General features: G+C 56.2%; 1 protein-coding gene across 3 annotated transcripts in view; it reads right to left on the reverse strand.

The window, feature by feature from the left end:
* Window positions 1-15,539, reverse strand: part of tmem198b (transmembrane protein 198b) — a 150,367-nt gene extending 134,828 nt beyond the window's left edge. The window contains exon 1 of one of the 3 annotated variants that reach the window (XM_060828241.1): window positions 15,488-15,539. The gene's annotated coding sequence lies outside the window, so the exon portion shown is untranslated. Of the gene's footprint in view, window positions 1-15,043; window positions 15,133-15,487 lie in introns of those variants that run through there. The other 2 variants (XM_060828239.1, XM_060828240.1) reach the window with 2 other exon arrangements.
* Between the last annotated feature and the right edge of the window lie 4,273 nt (window positions 15,540-19,812).

Here is a 19,812-nt window from a genome sequence, read left to right on the forward strand (position 1 = left end):
CCAAACTCCCCAACACACACCCACACCCCCAACACACACACCAATACCCCCAACACACACACACACCCCAACACACACACCCACACACCCCAACACACATTGACACACACATCCACACACCCCGAGCACACAGTGACACACACCTACACACCTTAACACACACTGACACGCACCCCAACACACCCACACATCCACACACCCCAACACACCCACACATCCACACACACACACCCACACACACACACACACCCACACACACACACACACCCACACACACACACACACACACCCCCACACACACACACCCCAACACACACACCCACACACACCAACACACATTGACACACACATCCACACACCCCCAGCACACAGTGACACACACCTACACACCTTAACACACACTGACACACACCCCAACACACCCACACATCCACACACCCCAACACACCCACACATCCACACACACACACACACACACACACACACCCACACACACACACCCCAACACACACACCCACACACACCAACACACATTGACACACACATCCACACACCCCCAGCACACAGTGACACACACCTACACACCTCAACACACACTGACACACACCCCAACACACCCACACATCCACACACCCCAACACACCCACACACCCCAACACACCCACACATCCACACACCCCAACACACACACATCCACACACACACACACACACACCCACACACCCCCACACACCCCAACACACACACCCACACACCCCAACACACACACCCACACACCCCAACACACATTGACACACACATCCACACACCCCCAGCACACAGTGACACACACCTACACACCTCAACACACACTGACACACACCCCAACACACCCACACACCCACACACCCCAACACACACACCCACACACCCCAACACACATTGACACACACATCCACACACCCCCAGCACACAGTGACACACACCTACACACCCCAACACACACACCCACACACTCAAACCCCAACACACACACACACCCACACACCCCAACACACACACACCCACACACCCCAACACACATTGACACACACCATCCAACACAGACCCACAACCCAACACACACCGACACCCACAAACCCCAACACACACACCCACATACCCACACAACCCAACACACACACCCACAAACCCCAACACACACACATACACACACCCCAACACACACACCCACACACCCCAACACACACACACACACACAACCCCAACACACACAGCCACACACTCAAACCCCAACACACACACACACACACACACACCCCAACACACACACACCCACACACCCCAACACACATTGACACACACCATCCAACACAGACCCACAACCCAACACACACCGACACCCACAAACCCCAACACACACACCCCAACACACACACCAACACCCCGAACACACACACACACCCTCACACCCCAACACACACACCCACACACCCCAACACACACTGACCCACACCCACACCCCCCAGCACACACACACACACCCACACACCCCAACACAAGCACCCACACACACACACCCCAACACACACCCACACCCCCAACACACACACCAATACCCCCAACACACACACACACCCACACACCCCAACACACACACCCACACACCCCAACACACATTGACACACATATCCACACACCCCCAGCACACAGTGACACACACCTACACACCCCAACACACACACCCACACACCCCAACACACACACACACACACAAACCCCAACACACACAGCCACACACTCAAACCCCAACACACACACACACCCACACACCCCAACACACACACACCCACACACCCCAACACACATTGACACACACCATCCAACACAGACCCACAACCCAACACACACCGACACCCACAAACCCCAACACACACACCCCAACACACACACCAACACCCCGAACACACACACACACCCTCACACCCCAACACACACACCCACACACCCCAACACACACTGACCCACACCCACACCCCCAGCACACACACACACACCCACACACCCCAACACAAGCACCCACACACACACACCCCAACACACACCCACACCCCCAACACACACACCAATACCCCCAACACACACACACACCCACACACCCCAACACACACACCCACACACCCCAACACACATTGACACACACATCCACACACCCCCAGCACACAGTGACACACACCTACACACCCCAACACACACATCCACACACCCCAACACACACACCAACACCCCGAACACACACACACACACAAACCCACACACCCCAACACACACACCCACACACCCCAACACACACTGACCCACACCCACACCCCCCAGCACACACCCACACACCCCAACACACACACCCACACACACACACCCCAACACACACCCACACCCCCAACACACACACCAATACCCCCAACACACACACACACCCACACACCCCAACACACACACCCACACACCCCAACACACATTGACACACACATCCACACACCCCCAGCACACAGTGACACACACCTACACACCCCAACACACACACCCACACACTCAAACCCCAACACACACACACACCCACACACCCCAACACACACACACCCACACACCCCAACACACATTGACACACACCATCCAACACAGACCCACAACCCAACACACACCGACACCCACAAACCCCAACACACACACCCACATACCCACACAACCCAACACACACACCCACAAACCCCAACACACACACATACACACACCCCAACACACACACCCACACACCCCAACACACACACACACACAAACCCCAACACACACAGCCACACACTCAAACCCCAACACACACACACACCCACACACCCCAACACACACACACCCACACACCCCAACACACATTGACACACACCATCCAACACAGACCCACAACCCAACACACACCGACACCCACAAACCCCAACACACACACCCCAACACACACACCAACACCCCGAACACACACACACACCCTCACACCCCAACACACACACCCACACACCCCAACACACACTGACCCACACCCACACCCCCCAGCACACACACACACACCCACACACCCCAACACAAGCACCCACACACACACACCCCAACACACACCCACACCCCCAACACACACACCAATACCCCCAACACACACACACACCCACACACCCCAACACACACACCCACACACCCCAACACACATTGACACACACATCCACACACCCCCAGCACACAGTGACACACACCTACACACCCCAACACACACATCCACACACCCCAACACACACACCAACACCCCGAACACACACACACACAAACCCACACACCCCAACACACACACCCACACACCCCAACACACACTGACCCACACCCACACCCCCCAGCACACACCCACACACCCCAACACACACACCCACACACACACACCCCAACACACACCCACACCCCCAACACACACACCAATACCCCCAACACACACACACACCCACACACCCCACACACACACCCACACACCCCAACACACATTGACACACACATCCACACACCCCCAGCACACAGTGACACACACCTACACACCCCAACACACACTGACACACACCCCAACACACACACTGACACACACCCCAACACACACACATCCACACACCCCAACACACACACTGACACACACCCCAACACACACACTGACACACACCCCAACACACACACACACATACCCACACACACACACATCCACACACACACACACACATCCACACACACACATCCACACACACACACATCCACACACTCACATCCACACACACACATCCACACACCCCAACACACACACCCACACACCCCAACACACACCCACAAACCCCAACACACATTGACACACACATCCACACACCCCCAGCACACAGTGACACACACCTACACACCTCAACACACACACCCAAACTCCCCAACACACACCCACACCCCCAACACACACACCAATACCCCCAACACACACACACACCCCAACACACACACCCACACACCCCAACACACATTGACACACACATCCACACACCCCGAGCACACAGTGACACACACCTACACACCTTAACACACACTGACACGCACCCCAACACACCCACACATCCACACACCCCAACACACCCACACATCCACACACACACACCCACACACACACACACACCCACACACACACACACACCCACACACACACACACACACACCCCCACACACACACACCCCAACACACACACCCACACACACCAACACACATTGACACACACATCCACACACCCCCAGCACACAGTGACACACACCTACACACCTTAACACACACTGACACACACCCCAACACACCCACACATCCACACACCCCAACACACCCACACATCCACACACACACACCCACACACACACACACCCACACACACACACCCCAACACACACACCCACACACACCAACACACATTGACACACACATCCACACACCCCCAGCACACAGTGACACACACCTACACACCTCAACACACACTGACACACACCCCTACACACCCACACATCCACACACCCCAACACACCCACACACCCCAACACACCCACACATCCACACACCCCAACACACACACATCCACACACACACACACACACACCCACACACCCCCACACACCCCAACACACACACCCACACACCCCAACACACACACCCACACACCCCAACACACATTGACACACACATCCACACACCCCCAGCACACAGTGACACACACCTACACACCTCAACACACACTGACACACACCCCAACACACCCACACACCCACACACCCCAACACACACACCCACACACCCCAACACACATTGACACACACATCCACACACCCCCAGCACACAGTGACACACACCTACACACCCCAACACACACACCCACACACTCAAACCCCAACACACACACACACCCACACACCCCAACACACACACACCCACACACCCCAACACACATTGACACACACCATCCAACACAGACCCACAACCCAACACACACCGACACCCACAAACCCCAACACACACACCCACATACCCACACAACCCAACACACACACCCACAAACCCCAACACACACACATACACACACCCCAACACACACACCCACACACCCCAACACACACACACACACACACAAACCCCAACACACACAGCCACACACTCAAACCCCAACACACACACACACCCACACACCCCAACACACACACACCCACACACCCCAACACACATTGACACACACCATCCAACACAGACCCACAACCCAACACACACCGACACCCACAAACCCCAACACACACACCCCAACACACACACCAACACCCCGAACACACACACACACCCACACACCCCAACACACACACCCACACACCCCAACACACACTGACCCACACCCACACCCCCCAGCACACACACACACACCCACACACCCCAACACAAGCACCCACACACACACACCCCAACACACACCCACACCCCCAACACACACACCAATACCCCAACACACACACACACCCACACACCCCAACACACACACCCACACACCCCAACACACATTGACACACACATCCACACACCCCCAGCACACAGTGACACACACCTACACACCCCAACACACACATCCACACACCCCAACACACACACCAACACCCCGAACACACACACACACAAACCCACACACCCCAACACACACACCCACACACCCCAACACACACTGACCCACACCCACACCCCCCAGCACACACCCACACACCCCAACACACACACCCACACACACACACCCCAACACACACCCACACCCCCAACACACACACCAATACCCCCAACACACACACACACCCACACACCCCAACACACACACCCACACACCCCAACACACATTGACACACACATCCACACACCCCCAGCACACAGTGACACACACCTACACACCCCAACACACACTGACACACACCCCAACACACACACTGACACACACCCCAACACACACACATCCACACACCCCAACACACACACTGACACACACCCCAACACACACACTGACACACACCCCAACACACACACACACATACCCACACACACACACATCCACACACACACAAACACATCCACACACACACATCCACACACACACACACATCCACACACTCACATCCACACACACACATCCACACACCCCAACACACACACCCACACACCCCAACACACACCCACAAACCCCAACACACATTGACACACACATCCACACACCCCAGCACACAGTGACACACACCTACACACCTCAACACACACACCCAAACTCCCCAACACACACCCACACCCCCAACACACACACCAATACCCCCAACACACACACACACCCCAACACACACACCCACACACCCCAACACACATTGACACACACATCCACACACCCCGAGCACACAGTGACACACACCTACACACCTTAACACACACTGACACGCACCCCAACACACCCACACATCCACACACCCCAACACACCCACACATCCACACACACACACCCACACACACACACACACACACCCCAACACACACACCCACACACACCAACACACATTGACACACACATCCACACACCCCCAGCACACAGTGACACACACCTACACACCTCAACACACACTGACACACACCCCAACACACCCACACATCCACACACCCCAACACACCCACACACCCCAACACACCCACACATCCACACACCCCAACACACACACATCCACACACACACACACACACACCCACACACCCCCACACACCCCAACACACACACCCACACACCCCAACACACACACCCACACACCCCAACACACATTGACACACACATCCACACACCCCCAGCACACAGTGACACACACCTACACACCTCAACACACACTGACACACACCCCAACACACCCACACATCCACACACCCCAACACACCCACACATCCATACACACACACATCCACACACACACATCCACACACACACACACACACATCCACACACACACACACACACACACACACATACACACACATCCACACACACACAGACATCCACACACACACACACATCCACACACACACACACACACACACACACACATCCACACACACACACATCCACACACACACACACACACATCCACACACACATCCACACACACACACATCCACACACACACACATCCACACACCCCAACACACACACATCCACACACCCCAACATACACACCCACACACCCCAACACACATTGACACACACATCCACACACCCCCAGCACACAGTGACACACACCTACACACCTCGACACACACACCCAAACTCCCCAACACACACCACACCCCCAACACACACACCAATACCTCCAACACACACACACCCACACACCCCAACACACACACCCACACACACCAACACACATTGACACACACATCCACACACCCCCAGCACACAGTGACACACACCTACACACCTCAACACACACTGACACACACCCCAACACACCCACACATCCACACACCCCAACACACCCACACATCCACACCCACACACACACACACACACCCACACCCACACACCCCAACACACCCACACACCCCAACACACCCACACATCCACACACCCCAACACACACACCCACACACCCCAACACACATTGACACACACATCCACACACCCCCAGCACACAGTGACACACACCTACACACCCCAACACACACTGACACACACCCCAACACACCCACACACCCCAACACACCCACACATCCACACACCCCAACACACACACACATCCACACACACACACACATCCACACACACACACACATCCACACACACACACACACCCCAACACACACACACCCCAACACACACACCCACAAACCCCAACACACATTGACACACACATCCACACACCCCCAGCACACAGTGACACACACCTACACACCTCAACACACACTGACACACACCCCAACACACCCACACATCCACACACCCCAACACACCCACACATCCACACACACACACCCACACCCACACACCCCAACACACCCACACATCCACACACCCCAACACACCCACACATCCACACACCCCAACACACACACACACACACCCACACCCACACCCACACACCCCAACACACACACCCAACACACACACACACCCCAACACACACACACCCCCCAACACACACACACACCCCCCAACACACACACACCCCCCAACACACACACACACACACCCCAACACACACACACACACACACACCCACACACACACACACCCCAACACACACACCCACACACCCCAACACACACACCCACAAACCCCAACACACATTGACACACACATCCACACACCCCCAGCACACAGTGACACACACCTACACACCTCAACACACACTGACACACACCCCAACACACCCACACATCCACACACCCCAACACACCCACACATCCACACACACACACCCACACCCACACACCCCAACACACCCACACATCCACACACCCCAACACACCCACACATCCACACACCCCAACACACACACACACACACACCCACACCCACACACCCCAACACACACACACACCCCAACACACACACACCCCAACACACACACACACACACCCCAACACACACACACCCCAACACACACACACACCCCAACACACACACACACCCACACCTACACACCCCAACACACACACACCTACACACCCCAACACACACTGACACACACACACCCTCCCCCCAAACACACACTGACACACACACACCCTCACCCCCAAACTCACGCTGACACACACACACCCACACACACCCCAACAAACACTGACACACCCCAAACACTGACACACACCCACCCCCCCAACCCACACTGACACACACCCACACACACCCTAACACGCACTGACTCGCACACCATCACCCCTGAACACACACTGACACACACCCACACACACCGACTCACACACCGTCACCACTGAACACACACTGACACCCACCCACACACACCCTAACACACACCCACACACGACGACACTCACCCACACACACCCTAACACACACTGACTCACACACCATCACCACTGAACACACACTGACACACACCCACACACACTGACTCACACACCATCACCCACACACCCCAACACACACACACACACCCCAACACACACACACACACACACACCCACACACACATCCACACACACACACATCCACACACACACGCACACACATCCACACACACACACATCCACACACACACACACACACACATCCACACACCCCAACACACACACATCCACACACCCCAACACACACACCCACACACCCCAACACACACACCCACACACCCCAACACACACACCCACAAACCCCAACACACATTGACACACACATCCACACACCCCCAGCACACAGTGACACACACCTACACACCTCAACACACACACCCAAACTCCCCAACACACACCCACACCCCCAACACACACACCAATACCCCCAACACACACACACACCACACACCCCAACACACACACCCACACACCCCAACACACATTGACACACACATCCACACACCTACACACCTCAACACACACTGACACACACCCCAACACACCCACACACCCACACACCTCAACACACCCACACATCCACACACACACACACCCACACACACCCACACACCCCCACACACCCCAACACACACACCCACACACCCCAACACACACACCCACACACCCCAACACACATTGACACACACATCCACACACCCCCAGCACACAGTGACACACACCTACACACCTCAACACACACTGACACACACCCCAACACACCCACACATCCACACACCCCAACACACCCACACATCCACACACACACACATCCACACACACACACACATCCACACACACACACACACCCACACCCACACACACACACACACACACACACACACACATCCACACACACACACACATCCACACACACATCCACACACACACACACACATCCACACACACACATCCACACACCCCAACACACACACATCCACACACCCAACACACACACATCCACACACCCCAACATACACACCCACACACCCCAACACACATTGACACACACATCCACACACCCCCAGCACACAGTGACACACACCTACACACCTCAACACACACACCCAAACTCCCCAACACACACCCACACCCCCAACACACACACCAATACCTCCAACACACACACACCCACACACCCCAACACACACACCCACACACACCAACACACATTGACACACACATCCACACACCCCCAGCACACAGTGACACACACCTACACACCTCAACACACACTGACACACACCCCAACACACCCACACATCCACACACCCCAACACACCCACACATCCACACCCACACACACACACACCCACACCCACACACCCCAACACACCCACACACCCCAACACACCCACACATCCACACACCCCAACACACACACCCACACACCCCAACACAGTGACACACACATCCACACACCCCCAGCACACAGTGACACACACCTACACACCCCAACACACACTGACACACACCCCAACACACCCACACACCCCAACACACCCACACATCCACACACCCCAACACACACACACATCCACACACACACACACCCACACCCCAACACACACACCCACAAACCCCAACACACATTGACACACACATCCACACACCCCCAGCACACAGTGACACACACCTACACACCTCAACACACACTGACACACACCCCAACACACCCACACATCCACACACCCCAACACACCCACACATCCACACACACACACCCACACCCACACACCCCAACACACCCACACATCCACACACCCCAACACACCCACACATCCACACACCCCAACACACACACACACACACCCACACCCACACCCACACACCCCAACACACACACCCCAACACACACACACACACCAACACACACACACCCCCCAACACACACACACACACCCCAACACACACACACCCCCCAACACACACACACCCCAACACACACACACACACACACACCCCAACACACACACACACACACACCCCAACACACACACACCCCAACACACACACACACCCCAACACACACACACCTACACACCCCAACACACACACACCTACACACCCCAACACACACACACCCTCCCCCCAAACACACACTGACACACACACACCCTCACCCCCAAACTCACGCTGACACACACACACCCACACACACCCCAACAAACACTGACACACTCCAAACACTGACACACACCCACCCCCCAACCCACACTGACACACACCCACACACACCCCAACACACACACACACCCCAACACACACACACACACCTACACACCCCAACACACACACCTACACACCCCAACACACACTGACACACACACACCCTCCCCCCAAACACACACTGACACACACACACCCTCACCCCCAAACACACGCTGACACACACACACCCACACACACCCCAACAAACACTGACACACCCCAAACACTGACACACACCCACCCCCCCCAACCCACACTGACACACACCCACACACACTCTAACACGCACTGACTCGCACACCATCACCCCTGAACACACACTGACACACACCCACACACACCGACTCACACACCGTCACCACTGAACACACACTGACACCCACCCACACACACCCTAACACACACCCACACACGACGACACTCACCCACACACACCCTAACACACACTGACTCACACACCATCACCACTGAACACACACTGACACACACCCACACACACTGACACACACACCATCACCCACACACCCCAACACACACACACACACCCCAACACACACACACACACACACCCACACACACATCCACACACACACACATCCACACACACACGCACACACATCCACACACACACACATACACACACACACACACACACACACACATCCACACACCCCAACACACACACATCCACACACCCCAACACACACACCCACACACCCCAACACACACACCCACAAACCCCAACACACATTGACACACACATCCACACACCCCCAGCACACAGTGACACACACCTACACACCTCAACACACACACCCAAACTCCCCAACACACACCCACACCCCCAACACACACACCAATACCCCCAACACACACACACACCCACACACCCCAACACACACACCCACACACCCCAACACACATTGACACACACATCCACACACCTACACACCTCAACACACACTGACACACACCCCAACACACCCACACACCCACACACCTCAACACACCCACACATCCACACACACACACACCCACACACACCCACACACCCCAACACACACACCCACACACCCAACACACACACCCACACACCCCAACACACATTGACACACACATCCACACACCCCCAGCACACAGTGACACACACCTACACACCTCAACACACACTGACACACACCCCAACACACCCACACATCCACACACCCCAACACACCCACACATCCACACACACACATCCACACACACACACACATCCACACACACACATCCACACACACACATCCACACACACACACATTCACACACACACACCCACACACACACACACACACACACCACACCCACATCCACACACACACACACACCCACATCCACACACACACACACACAACCACACACACACACACACACACATCCACACACACATCCACACACACATACCCACACACACACACACACACCATCCACACACACATCCACACACCCCAACACACCCACACATCCACACACCCCAACACACACACCCACACACCCCAACACACATTGACACACACATCCACACACCCCCAGCACACAGTGACACACACCTACACACCCCAACACACACTGACACACACCCCAACACACCCACACACCCCAACACACCCACACATCCACACACCCCAACACACACACACATCCACACACACACACACACACACCCCAACACACACACACCCCAACACACCCACAAACCCCAACACACATTGACACACACATCCACACACCCCCAGCACACAGTGACACACACCTACACACCTCAACACACACTGACACACACCCCAACACACCCACACATCCACACACCCCAACACACCCACACATCCACACACACACACCCACACCCACACACCCCAACACACCCACACATCCACACACCCCAACACACCCACACATCCACACACCCCAACACACACACACACACCCACACCCACACCCACACACCCCAACACACACACCCCAACACACACACACACACCAACACACACACACCCCCCAACACACACACACACACCCCAACACACACACACCCCCCAACACACACACACACACACCCCAACACACACACACACCCCAACACACACACACACACACCCCAACACACACACACCCCAACACACACACACCTCCCAACACACACACACCTACACACCCCAACACACACACACCTACACACCCCAACACACACACACCCTCCCCCCAAACACACACTGACACACACACACCCTCACCCCCAAACTCACGCTGACACACACACACCCACACACACCCCAACAAACACTGACACACTCCAAACACTGACACACACCCACCCCCCCCACACTGACACACACCCACACACACCCTAACACGCACTGACTCGCACACCATCACCCCTGAACACACACCGACACTCACCCACACACGCCCACACACACCCTAACACACACTGACCCACACACCATCACCACTGAACACACACTGACACACACCCACACACACCAACTCACACACCATCACCACCGAACCCACACACACCCTAACACACACTGACTCACACACCATCACCCCTGAACACACATTGACTCACACCCACACACACCAACACACACCCACACACACCGACACTCACCCCAACACACAGTGACTCACACACCATCACCCCCGAACGCACACTGACTCACACCCACACACACACTGACACACACCCATACACCCCAACACACACCCACACAGCCCAACACACAGACACACCCCCACACCCCCAAAACACACTGACACACACCCTCACACACACACACAAACACACATACACATACACACAGACAGATAACCGACTCCACTCTCATTCTATTGTTTCAATCCATCTTTCCCTCTCTCCTGCACGGTTTCCCTTTCCCTCCCTCCCCTCACACACACACACTCTCTGAAAATACAGATGATGATTTTTCATGTTATTTTAAACAGTAAACAATTCAGACAATGATGACTCCCAGAATGGCATTGACCCAGAGCCTGGAAGGAGCCTTCCTGTGTGTAACCGAGGCTCTGAATGAGAGAGACAGAACAATGACAGGAGACTCCAGTGAGACCTGCCGTTGCCTTGTTGTTTAAAGCAAGCTCCTGCCTCTGTTGTTTCCCCCTGACTCTCTCTGTCCGTGGCCCTGTGCAGATTTTAAAGGCAGACATTAACAGCGGGCTGCCTTCTCTTCGTCCCCCTCCCCAGGACCCTGACACTCCCCACCCCTCCCCCGAATACACTGAGACCCCCGTCGCTGTCAAACCCTCATTGTCCCTGACAGCTTGGCCTGTTCAAAACAAAAACTGCCTTTTGATCATATTGAGAGCAGCGAGGTGTCCTCACTGATAGAAGCCAGAGAGAGACAGAGATAATTAGATCCTGATTTCAAACCCCCCACCCCTCTCTCTCTCTCCCTCTCTGCTGGTGATCTCCAGACCCAGAAAGAAAAACATGACATTCTACCAACTCTCCTTCTTGGGAGGTGAGGGGGGTCCCAAATCCCAGTCCAACTGCCTCGGTTATAACAATACCTTGCCCCAGTATATTTCAACCATGGCAAACAGACACAGAAATGAAAGGGTACTCACCAGCGTTCATGTGCTGCTTTAATCTCTGTCTCTTTCTTTCTCTCTCTCTCTCTCCACTTGCTCCTTTCCTACGTCTCACTCCTTTATTTTTCCTGAGTGTTACACACCAGCCCCTCCCTCTCCCACTCCTCCCTAACCCCCTCAGCTCCTCCTCACAGACCTCCCTCCCACCCTCTTGTGCTCTGGGACCAGAGAGCTGCCAATACCCACAACAATAACAAAAACTCTAACAGGAACAGATACCGGAATATTACCTCACTCTCCCAGACCCGACCAAGGAGCTGAAAGAACTGAGAGAGAGAGATAAGGAGTCCCCCTCAAACACTAGACTGTTTCACAGTTCCCAGCAATTAACCCTCACCATCCCCACTCCTCATTTCGCCTTTAGCCAACCTGCCCCCTCCTCTCCACTCTGCAGATGGGGGGTGAGGGGTTATTTCCTACCTCCCAGGCTGGGGACGAATCGAGACAAACAGTCAGCCTCCACCCCTCCTGCATCCAGGGGCACGTTTACCTCAGAGCATTCCAGCTTCTGCTGTTACACTGAAAATGGTGTGCTCCACATCAGAGGCTCCTCCAGCAACACAGACACAAGGCATTAACTGTGACACTGCTGAACCACGCTCGCAGGGAATAAGGCTCTCCCATACAACGATAATACAAATCAACAGGAGAACGGTACAATCCCAGATCACCGCCGCAACCCAGGCAGCAACAGGACTCATAAAGAAGGGCAATACCCAAAACACTGACCTCTCCCTCCTGATGCTGCCTGCCTTGCTGTGTTCCTCTCCCTCCTGATACTGCCTGCCTTGCTGTGTCCCTCTCCCTCCTGATGCTGCCTGCCTTGCTGTGTTCCTCTCCCTCCTGATGCTGCCTGCCTTGCTGTGTCCCTCTCCCTCCTGATGCTGCCTGCCTTGCTGTGTTCCTCTCCCTCCTGATACTGCCTGCCTTGCTGTGTTCCTCTCCCTCCTGATACTGCCTGCCTTGCTGTGTCCCTCTCCCTCCTGATACTGCCTGCCTTGCTGTGTTCCACTCCCTCCTGATACTGCCTGCCTTGCTGTGTCCCTCTCCCTCCTGATGCTGCCTGTCTTGCTGTGTTCCCCCTCCCTCCTGATGCTGCCTGCCTTGCTGTGTCCCTCTCCCTCCTGATGCTGCCTGCCTTGCTGTGTTCCTCTCCCTCCTGATGCTGCCTGTCTTGCTGTGTTCCCCCTCTCTCCTGATGCTGCCTGCCTTGCTGTGTTCCCCCTCCCCACTGATGCTGCCTGCCTTGCTGTGTTCCCTCTCCCTCCTGATGCTGCCTGCCTTGCTGTGTCCCTCTCCCTCCTGATGCTGCCTGCCTTGCTGTGTCCCTCTCCCTCCTGATGCTGCCTGCCTTGCTGTGTCCCCCTCCCTCCTGATACTGCCTGCCTTGCTGTGTTCCTCTCCCTCCTGATGCTGCCTGCCTTGCTGTGTTCCTCTCCCTCCTGATGCTGCCTGCCTTGCTGTGTTCCTCTCCCTCCTGATACTGCCTGCCTTGCTGTGTCCCTCTCCCTCCTGATACTGCCTGCCTTGCTGTGTCCCTCTACCTCCTGATGCTGCCTGCCTTGCTGTGTCCCTCTCCCTCCTGATGCTGCCTGCCTTGCTGTGTCCCTCTCCCTCCTGATACTGCCTGCCTTGCTGTGTTCCTCTCCCTCCTGATGCTGCCTGCCTTGCTGTGTTCCCCTCCCTCCTGATACTGCCTGCCTTGCTGTGTCCCTCTCCCTCCTGATGCTGCCTGCCTTGCTGTGTTCCCTCTCCCTCCTGATGCTGCCTGCCTTGCTGTGCTCCCACTCGCTCCTGATGCTGCCTGCCTTGCTGTGTCCCTCTCCCTCCTGATGCTGCCTGCCTTGCTGTGTTCCTCTCCCTCCTGATGCTGCCTGCCTTGCTGTGTTCCTCTCCCTCCTCATGCTGCCTGCCTTGCTGTGTTCCTCTCCCTCCAGACGCTGCCTGCCTTGCTGTGTTCCTCTCCCTCCTGATACTGCCTGCCTTGCTGTGTCCCTCTCCCTCCTGATGCTGCCTGCCTTGCTCTGTTCCTCTCCCTCCAGACGCTGCCTGCCTTGCTGTGTCCCTCTCCCTCCTGATGCTGCCTGCCTTGCTGTGTTCCTCTCCCTCCTGATACTGCCTGCCTTGCTGTGTCCCTCTCCCTCCTGATGCTGCCTGCCTTGCTGTGTTCCTCTCCCTCCTGATACTGCCTGCCTTGCTGTATCCCTCTCCCAACTGATGCTGCCTGCCTTGCTGTATCCCTCTCCCTCCTGATGCTGCCTGCCTTGCTGTGTCCCCTCCCCCCTGATGCTGCCTGCCTTGCTGTGTACCTCTCCCTCCTGACGCTGCCTGCCTTGCTGTGTCCCTCTCCCTCCTGATGCTGCCTGCCTTGCTGTGTCCCTCTCCCTCCTGATGCTGCCTGCCTTGCTGTGTCCCTCTCCCTCCAGACGCTGCCTGCCTTGCTGTGTCCCTCTCCCTCCAGACGCTGCCTGCCTTGCTGTGTCCCTCTCCCTCCTGATGCTGCCTGCCTTGCTGTGTCCCTCTCCCTCCTGATGCTGCCTGCCTTGCTGTGTCCCTCTCCCTCCTGATACTGCCTGCCTTGCTGTGTTCCTCTCCCTCCAGACGCTGCCTGCCTTGCTGTGTTCCCTCTCCCTCCTGATGATGCCTGCCTTGCTGTGTCCCTCTCCCTACTGATGCTGCCTGCCTTGCTGTGTCCCTCTCCCTCCTGATGATGCCTGCCTTGCTGTGTCCCTCTCCCTCCTGATGCTGCCTGCCTTGCTGTGTTCCTCTCCCTCCAGACGCTGCCTGCCTTGCTGTGTTCCTCTCCCTCCTGATGCTGCCTGCCTTGCTGTGTCCCTCTCCCTCCTGATGCTGCCTGCCTTGCTGTATCCCTCTCCCTCCTGATGCTGCCTGCCTTGCTGTGTCCCTCTCCCTCCTGATGATGCCTGCCTTGCTGTGTCCCTCTCCCTCCTGATGCTGCCTGCCTTGCTGTGTCCCTCTCCCTCCTGATGATGCCTGCCTTGCTGTGTCCCTCTCCCTTCTGATGCTGCCTGCCTTGCTGTGTCCCTCTCCCTCCTGATGCTGCCTGCCTTGCTGTGTTCCTCTCCCTCCAGACGCTGCCTGCCTTGCTGTGTTCCTCTCCCTCCTGATGCTGCCTGCCTTGCTGTGTCCCTCTCCCTCCTGATGCTGCCTGCCTTGCTGTGTCCCTCTCCCTCCTGATGCTGCCTGCCTTGCTGTGTTCCTCTCCCTCCTGATGCTGCCTGCCTTGCTGTGTCCCTCTCCCTCCTGATACTGCCTGCCTTGCTGTGTTCCCTCTCCCTCCTGATGCTGCCTGCCTTGCTGTGTTCCTCTCCCTCCTGATGCTGCCTGCCTTGCTGTGTCCCTCTCCCTCCTGATGCTGCCTGCCTTGCAGTGTTCCCCTCCCTCCTGATGCTGCCTGCCTTGCTGTATCCCTCTCCCTCCTGATGCTGCCTGCCTTGCTGCATCCCTCTCCCTCCTGATACTGCCTGCCTTGCTGTGTTCCTCTCCCTCCTGATGCTGCCTGCCTTGCTGTGTTCCTCTCCCTCCTGATACTGCCTGCCTTGCTGTATCCCTCTCCCTCCTGATGCTGCCTGCCTTGCTGTGTCCCTCTCCCTCCTGATACTGCCTGCCTTGCTGTGTTCCCTCTCCCTCCTGATGCTGCCTGCCTTGCTGTGTCCCTCTCCCTAATGATGCTGCCTGCCTTGCCTTGTTCCTCTCCCTCCTGATGCTGCCTGCCTTGCCTTGTTCATCTCCCTCCTGATGCTGCCTGCCTTGCTGTGTTCCCTCTCCCTCCTGATGCTGCCTGCCTTGCCTTGTTCCTCTCCCTCCTGATGCTGCCTGCCTTGCTGTGTTCCCTCTCCCTCCTGATGCTGCCTGCCTTGCTGTGTCCCTCTCCCCCCTGATGCTGCCTGCCTTGCTGTGTCCCTCTCCCTCCTGATGCTGCCTGTCTTGCTGTGTCCCTCTCCCTCCTGATGCTGCCTGCCTTGCAGTGTTCCTCTCCCTCCTGATGCTGCCTGCCTTGCTGTGTCCCTCTCCCTCCTGATGCTGCCTGCCTTGCTGTGTTCCTCTCCCTCCTGATGCTGCCTGCCTTGCTGTGTTCCTCTCCCTCCTGATGCTGCCTGCCTTGCTGTGTTCCTCTCCTTCCTGACGCTGCCTGCCTTGCAGTGTCCCTCTCCCTCCTGATGCTGCCTGCCTTGCAGTGTCCCTCTCCCTCCTGATGCTGCCTGCCTTGCTGTGTCCCCCTCCCTCCTGATGCTGCCTGCCTTGCTGTGTCCCTCTCCCTCCTGATACTGCCTGCCTTGCCTTGTTCCTCTTCCTCTTGATGCTGCCTGCCTTGCCTTGTCCCTCTCCCTCCTGATGCTGCCTGCCTTGCTGTGTCCCTCTCCCTCCTGATGCTGCCTGCCTTGCAGTGTCCCTCTCCCTCCTGATACTGCCTGCCTTGCTATGTCCCTCTCCCTCCTGATGCTGCCTGCCTTGCTATGTCCCTCTCCATCCTGACGCTGCCTGCCTTGCTGTGTTCCCCTCCCTCCTGACGCTGCCTGCCTTGCTGTGTTCCCTTTCCCTCCTGATGCTGCCTGCCTTGCTGTGTTCCTCTCCCTCCTGATACTGCCTGCCTTGCTGTGTTCCTCTCCCTCCTGATGCTGCCTGCCTTGCTGTGTCCCTCTCCCTCCTGATGCTGCCTGCCTTGCTGTGTTCGTCTCCCTCCTGATACTGCCTGCCTTGTTGTGTTCCCTCTCCCTCCTGAT

The sequence above is a fragment of the Hemiscyllium ocellatum genome, chromosome 7 (assembly GCF_020745735.1).
Source record: "Hemiscyllium ocellatum isolate sHemOce1 chromosome 7, sHemOce1.pat.X.cur, whole genome shotgun sequence".
Lineage (NCBI taxonomy): Eukaryota > Metazoa > Chordata > Chondrichthyes > Orectolobiformes > Hemiscylliidae > Hemiscyllium > Hemiscyllium ocellatum.